The sequence below is a fragment of the Ctenocephalides felis genome, unplaced genomic scaffold (genome assembly GCF_003426905.1).
Source record: "Ctenocephalides felis isolate EL2017-DRISC unplaced genomic scaffold, ASM342690v1 CF-g0.4_SCAFFOLD_01261, whole genome shotgun sequence".
NCBI lineage: Eukaryota > Metazoa > Arthropoda > Insecta > Siphonaptera > Pulicidae > Ctenocephalides > Ctenocephalides felis.
In genome coordinates, this window is record NW_020537415.1 from 10,001 (window position 1) to 16,167 (window position 6,167).

General features: G+C 40.7%; 1 pseudogene; it reads left to right on the forward strand.

Annotated features, from left to right (window-relative positions):
* LOC113369349 overlaps positions 1 to 2,948 on the forward strand; it is a 5,965-nt pseudogene extending 3,017 nt beyond the window's left edge.
* Positions 2,949 to 6,167: the final 3,219 nt, after the last annotated feature.

Sequence of the window (6,167 nt, forward strand, 5' to 3'; positions counted from 1 at the left end):
CAAGGCACTTCGCAACTTTACGAGGGAAATTTTCCATCTCCCTCATTCTACTAGCTCTGCCTTCCTGCATACCTCCCCAGGAAATGGAGGACTCGGCCTACCTCGATTGGAAAGAGTTGCTTTTTACTCTTTCCTAAAATCAATGGCTAGATGTCGAGATTCTGGAGACCCAGTATTAGAAGCACTATGGGAGCAGAGCAATGTAAGCAATAGAGTTGCTGAAATGGCACATCGCGCAAATATTAGAGGCCCGCTCAACATAAAGGCCATTGAAAGCGCGAAGCGAAGAGCTGTCGAGGACGCGTTCCGAAGATGGGCGAGTTGCGCGTCCCAGGGCATGGGAGCTACAATGTTCCGAAAGGACACTATTGGAAACTCCTGGCTCTGGAAGCCCCACCTTCTCAAAGGTAACTCTCGCTATATCGATGCTCTTCGACTTCGCAGCAACACATTTGGTTGTCGAGCAGCACTTGCTCGCGCAACACCAATGAGCGACATAACATGCCGACGATGCCATTCTGCCAATGAGACCCTTGGACATGTACTAGGCCAGTGTACATTCGTAAAGCCGCAGAGAATTCACAGACACAACGAAATCGTGTCTCTATGTCGAAGTGAATTTATCGATAAACACCCTGCTGGGCGTTATATGATTGAATCATCATTTACAGTTGATGGAAAACGGTTAAAGCCCGACCTCATCCTATGGGATGCTGAGGAATCATATATCGTCGACGTTACAGTCAGACTTGAGCAGGGAAATTCTCTCGGAAAAGCGAATATGGAGAAAATCCTTAAATATGAGTGCCTCTACCCAGAGGTACTCAATATCACCGGAGCAACACACTGTCGGGTTCTCCCGATAGTTGTGGGATCCCGTGGTTCCCTACCCCCCAAAACCCTATCAAACTTATCCCTTCTCTCCAAACGCCCCAAACACACTGGCTTAACATCAGTACTGGTTGCATTAAGAACATCAATAGAAATGAGCAATAGGTTTTTAGACGGCTAAGTGCAAGACACCAATAGTCACGATGCAAATAACAATGAATATGATTTTACCTAAAACGATATTTAATTCTAACTGCCGGGCGGTGAACTTCCAAAGCGTACCCGTATGTGTCGGAGCTACGGGTTTCTTTAAATTTTTATTCTTACACTAAACGCAGAGGAAACAATCACGGGAGGCCCATTGTGTTGTCTGTGTTGTCCACTTTTATGTTATGTGTTATAGCCCTTCTGGCTTTTGTGAGGCATTTGACAAACAACAACATCCCGTTTGTCAAAGGCAGCAGATACCTCCACGCGGTGCCCCGTGGACGGTTTCCGATGGCATGTCATATTCCAACTCTGGGGTATGCCGTGCGATCGGACACTGACTAAATTCTGCTGTTCCCTAAAGAAGTAGGTTGCGGAAATAACCTGCGAGGGATCCTCTACATCAGTGCTGAATTGGATCAGTAGCGATCCGCATTGCTGTTACTGAACTCCAGTACTGGTGGTTTTTCCTTGCCACATCCGGTGGTGATTTCGATGGAGGGTGATAGTGCAAGGTGAATCTTGTTAATCCTGCGTCACTATAGACGCTTGATTAAATCGTGGCAGTTAGGGTGCCGATGTCTTGACACGGTACTCTTGTCACGAGGAAATCAAGCGTCTTAATCGCGACTGGTCAATATCATACCAGGAAGTGTCCCACTTTGGGACAGTTTTATAGCCAAATGCCTCGTCATCTAACTAGTGACGCGCATGAATGGATTAACGAGATTCCCACTGTCCCTATCTACTTTCTAGCGAAACCACTGCCAAGGGAACGGGCTTGGAAAAATTAGCGGGGAAAGAAGACCCTGTTGAGCTTGACTCTAGTCTGGCATTGTAAGGAGACATGAAAGGTGTAGCATAAGTGGGAGATAGTAATATCGTCGGTGAAATACCACTACTTTCATCGTTTCTTTACTTACTCGATTGGGCGGAAAGCGTGCGTCGAAAACTTGCGTTCCGACTGTCACGGTTTTCTAGAGCCAAGCGCATAAGAGTGGTGTGAGCCATTGCGCCGATCGCCAACAATACTCTAGCGTGATCCGATTCGAGGAAACTGCTAGGCGGGGAGTTTGACTGGGGCGGTACATCTGTCAAATAATAACGCAGGTGTCCTAAGGCCAGCTCAGCGAGGACAGAAACCTCGCGTAGAGCAAAAGGGCAAATGCTGGCTTGATCCCGTTGTTCAGTGTGCACAGGGACTGCGAAAGCATGGCCTATCGATCCTTTTGGCTTGAAGAGTTTTCAGCAAGAGGTGTCAGAAAAGTTACCACAGGGATAACTGGCTTGTGGCAGCCAAGCGTTCATAGCGACGTTGCTTTTTGATCCTTCGATGTCGGCTCTTCCTATCATTGCGAAGCAGAATTCGCCAAGCGTTGGATTGTTCACCCACAAATAGGGAACGTGAGCTGGGTTTAGACCGTCGTGAGACAGGTTAGTTTTACCCTACTGATGAATCGTCGTTGCGATAGTAATCCTGCTCAGTACGAGAGGAACCGCAGGTTCGGACATTTGGTTCACGCACTCGGTCGAGCGGCCGGTGGTGCGAAGCTACCATCCGTGGGATTATGCCTGAACGCCTCTAAGGCCGTATCCTTTCTAGACAAAGTAAGCAACGATATCTCTAAGAGTCTCGTGAGTCGAAAGGCTCAATACAATGTGATTTATTAGGTATTCGGCACACGCCGTTTATCGCACGAGCCATTTTTAGCCGAATGGGGCGCTGGACAGGGGCGATATCCGTCCGTTATATCTGTCTTGCCTATAGCGGTCGATCATGGGTCACTAGTTCGATGTAGAGACTCGGAATCGTTTGTAAACGACTTAGGTACCTGGCGGGGTGTTGTACTCGGCAGAGCAGTTACCACGCTGCGATCCGTTGAGACTCAGCCCTTGGCTTGGGGATTCGTCATGTTGGCTTGACGTCACCCCACGCTATTAGAGCATAAGCCTTAAGCCGTCGCATTGCAGCATGCCACAATCAGTAGGCTTGACAGTCGAAAACTTGTACATGCTGTACATGTGACACTTCTTCGGTATCTACCTAGCTATTTTGTACAACGTGCGTGAGTCAGCACGTAAATCAAAACTTATCGACAAATTCCAATACTAGAAATATTTATTATTTCTTTCAATAACCATAATGTCAAGAGAATAGTTATAAATATTTTGTAAGTTTACGAAATATATGTTTTTAAGAGAAACTTTTCATAATTTTTTAATATAAATATATGATATAATTCATTAAATTCTAAATAGGGAGAATGTTTTTTGCTAAATTTCTTGGAAATGCGTACAAGTTGCTAATAAGCAAAGTACGTATAAGTTATCTATAATGCAAAATGCGTGCAAGTTGTCAATGTGTAAAATACGTGCAAGTTGTCAATTTGCATAATGCGTGCAAGTTGTCAATTTGCAGAATACGTGTAAGTTGTCAATGTGCAAAATACGTGCAAGTTGCTATTTTTATTTAATTTTTGTAATATACTCTAAATAATTAGTAACTTCCAACCTATAAATATTTCGATTCTTTTATAATAAAATATTCAGTATATTTATTTCCTTTTTAACAAAATATTCAGTATTTATATATAATTTCAAACTACATCTAGTAAACTTTTAAGGGACATTTGCGAGTAAGCCTAACCTAGAATCATGCATCAAAACAGGTTAAAAACATTTTCCGGCTTTTTGAAATCAGTAACTTACGGGTACATCAGACTACATCAAGTAAACTTTTAGGGGACATTTGCGAGTAAGCCTAACCTAGAATATGCATCGAAACAGGTTAAAAACATTTTCCGGCTTTTTGAAATCAGTGACTTACGGGTACATCAGACTACATCAAGTAAACTGTTAGGGGACATTTGCGAGTAAGCCTAACCTAGAATCATGCATCGAAACAGGTTAAAAACATTTTCCGGCTTTTTGAAATCAGTAACTTACGGGTACATCAGACTACATCAAGTAAACTGTTAGGGGACATTTGCGAGTAAGCCTAACCTAGAATCATGCATCGAAACAGGTTAAAAACATTTTCCGGCTTTTTGAAATCAGTAACTTACGGGTACATCAGACTACATCAAGTAAACTGTTAGGGGACATTTGCGAGTAAGCCTAACCTAGAATCATGCATCGAAACAGGTTAAAAACATTTTCCGGCTTTTTGAAATCAGTAACTTACGGGTACATCAGACTACATCAAGTAAACTGTTAGGGGACATTTGCGAGTAAGCCTAACCTAGAATCATGCATCGAAACAGGTTAAAAACATTTTCCGGCTTTTTGAAATCAGTGACTTACGGGTACATCAGACTACATCAAGTAAACTGTTAGGGGACATTTGCGAGTAAGCCTAACCTAGAATCATACATCGAAACAGGTTAAAAACATTTTCCGGCTTTTTGAAATCAGTAACTTACGGGTACATCAGACTACATCAAGTAAACTGTTAGGGGACATTTGCGAGTAAGCCTAACCTAGAATCATGCATCGAAACAGGTTAAAAACATTTTCCGGCTTTTTGAAATCAGTAACTTACGGGTACATCAGACTACATCAAGTAAACTGTTAGGGGACATTTGCGAGTAAGCCTAACCTAGAATCATGCATCGAAACAGGTTAAAAACATTTTCCGGCTTTTGAAATCAGTGACTTACGGGTACATCAGACTACATCAAGTAAACTGTTAGGGGACATTTGCGAGTAAGCCTAACCTAGAATCATGCATCGAAACAGGTTAAAAACATTTTCCGGCTTTTGAAATCAGTAACTTACGGGTACATCAGACTACATCAAGTAAACTGTTAGGGGACATTTGCGAGTAAGCCTAACCTAGAATCATGCATCAAAACAGGTCAAACTACTTTTGAAGAAAAATATTGTTTTTGGGTTTTTAGGAATGACATATATTTATTCTATTATTTATTTACATGACATGGTTTAAATACAACATTTTTATTTCTTTAAGTTACATTTTTATTTAAAATAAAATTTCTTACATTTAGCTAATACAATTTAAATAAATTAATATCTGAAATCTTGCTTGCTTTCCAGTCGAGGATGCTTTTCACGAGATAGTAGTGTCGCTGTCATAACACCTTCGCGATTTTGCTCTAATACGCGTTTTGATACATTAGCCAGTAATTGAACATGTCTCTCAGTTCCCTGAATGTGGACCGGAATTTTAGGGTCACTCCATGGACACTCATTGCTTTGTAGATATTGTACTAGATGTTCATGAGGAATATTTAGCGTAAAGGCTGGTTCGGATATATTTGAATAATCATCCATATCTATCATATTAGTATAGTCGGTGCATTCGAAATTTATTTCGGGTGTTTTGTAATCTCTCAATTGCGTCAGGTCTTCCACATTATTACGGTAATATAAGATTTTTCTTATAGCTGAATCTCGTATTTCCTTTTTATTATCAAACAACATTGCTAAAAAATATTTTCTGAGTGAGCATAGTATGCGTTTTTCTTTAGCAACATTGTTCACAATTTGTCTCAAATTCGAGTCTAAATATTGCGTCCAGCTAATAAATTTATAAAATAATATACTACCATACCCACAGAGTTGTAATATTAATGTTAAAGTACATTGGAATATATACTTTCATTACGTAGTTTGCCAGAATTTTCAAATTTTTGGATGGCTTATTAGTAGTTACATATAACCGAAGTAACCTACTAGCCTTCGTGAGCCAACGGAATGTGCTATTGGCCCTGGTTCATGTTAGCTAAGTCTGTCGATACTTCTCCAGAAGCAACTGCTTTAGCTATTTTTATTAAATAACTTGAGTCAAGTTGTCGATTCAGCAGACTTATATCAGCCAAATTTTCAGTGGGATTGTTTCAAAGTCTTTACCGGCTGGAAGTATATAGGAAAAAATAATTATATTGAATTTGAACATAGGGTATTAAAAATAGTAAATATGTTATAACTCACCGGTATATTTTCGCATGTTTCAAATTGTTTTGCTTAATATTCCAGTTTTTGTTCGTGGTCCAGTGGTCAATAATTTTTCCAAATTTAAATAAATGGCGAAGTGGAAGTTCGTTAAAGATGAGAAGACACACAAACCATGCAGTGGCCTGTTTAACTGAATTTCAAATCGACGTAAA